The sequence below is a fragment of the Vombatus ursinus genome, unplaced genomic scaffold (genome assembly GCF_900497805.2).
Source record: "Vombatus ursinus unplaced genomic scaffold, bare-nosed wombat genome assembly UNPS02014786.1, whole genome shotgun sequence".
Taxonomy (NCBI): Eukaryota; Metazoa; Chordata; class Mammalia; order Diprotodontia; family Vombatidae; genus Vombatus; species Vombatus ursinus.
In genome coordinates, this window is record NW_020954564.1 from 50061353 (window position 1) to 50062973 (window position 1621).

Consider the following 1621-nt stretch of genomic DNA (forward strand, 5'->3'; position numbering starts at 1 on the left):
TTCTTAGGCCAGAAAAATATCTCACTTTGACCTTTTTATTGGCTTTGCCACTCCAAAATTTGATTTGAATTGTTATTTTAAAGTTGTTTGGATCTTGGCTCCTCTCCCTCTCAAGATGTTTGTTTCTTGGGAAAGATTTCAAACCCTTTGTTCTAAACTTTATTCACCTTCCAAGCCCTTCTTCAAAAGCTCTCATTTGTTTTTCAATTCTTTTCTCTAGCATTTTAATTTCACTTAAATACTTTTCTTTTTTTAAAAATTATTTTCCCAATTGCATGTAAAAACAATTTTTAACATTCATTTAAAAAATTTTGAGTTTCAAATTTTCTCCCTCCTTCCCTTCCTCCCCTCTCCCCTGAAATGTTAAGCAATTTGATATAGGTTACACATTTGTGATCATGCAAAATATATTTCCATATTAGTCATGTTGTAAAAGAAAACACAGACCAGAAAAAAAATAAAGTGAAAAATAGTATGCTCTGATCCGCATTCAAACTCCACCAGTTCTTTCTGTGGAGGTGAATAGAATAAAATATCATTTTCAAGACTTTTGTTTCTTTTTTCTAGGAATCCTAGTTGACTTTGTGGCCAAGCCATGTTTTTCAACATACTTGTAGGTATTCTGGGATTATTCTCTTCTTCTGGGTTTCTGTCTTGGGGATCCCTGGCATCATGATATCTCTTTATTTGGGGAGTTTTTTTTTGTTTGTTAAGTCATCCTTCTAGCTTTACTTCCTCAATTTAAACTTTGTGTTAGAGTCAGGCTTTCTGAACTTCTGGAAGAAATATCAGGGCCTTGTAAGGTACTGGTCTATATTATCTGGGACCCTGAGTTCTCTGGGAACTGAGTGGTGTTTTCTTCAAGGATCACAAGGGCATTTCAAACTAGAGAGCTGAAAGTTATTAGCAGATCCTAATTTGTCTGATCTAGAGGATGATTTGGTTGCTGCCTTCCTGGATTTTCCAGGATCTAGATCTTATTTTGGGTCTAGGCAACACAACTGCAGACTTGTCCCTGGGTGGAGCTCTAGTAGAAAGTTGCTGTTGCCAGCCACTGTCAATTAGGTGGAAGGCTTTGCAGATTCAGAGTGACAGAGTTGGAGGCCTACCAAAAATATGGAATGCTTCATAAATTTGCATGTCATCTTTGTGCCAGGGCCATACTAATCTTGTCTGTATCTTTCCAATTTTAGTATATGTGCTGTCAAAGCAAGTATCTTCACACTTTTATTAAGGATACCAGCTTTTCATGTGCAGGCCATTTTCATAAAGATTTTATAAAGATAAGAAAGTAGGCATGGAGTCAGGAGTTATTGATGTCCTTTGGGTTGCCATTTTTGGTATTAGTGCTATCTGTGATTTTTTTTCTTTTGGAAAGAAATTCCACTCTTTTGGAATTTTCTCTTTTAGATATCTTCATTGCTAGGGATTCTTCCCTTTTCCCTTCTGTCTTGCCATATCATTAAAAAATTATAAATATAGCTAAAGTTGTCTCTGAAAGCCCTCATCACATACTTAACCATTGCTGCATCACTCACTCACTGCCCTGCAGGCGTATGGACAGTGCATTACAGCCCTACTCTGCTGCTATCCACCACTCCAGTGCTGAACCAGGAAACTA

General features: G+C 36.8%; 1 non-coding gene across 1 annotated transcript; it reads right to left on the minus strand.

Annotated features, from left to right (window-relative positions):
• Positions 1-1110: 1110 nt before the first annotated feature.
• Positions 1111-1213, minus strand: LOC114047422. Its single transcript, XR_003569608.1, has one exon. It is a non-coding gene; the product is annotated as a U6 spliceosomal RNA (small nuclear RNA).
• Between the last annotated feature and the right edge of the window lie 408 nt (positions 1214-1621).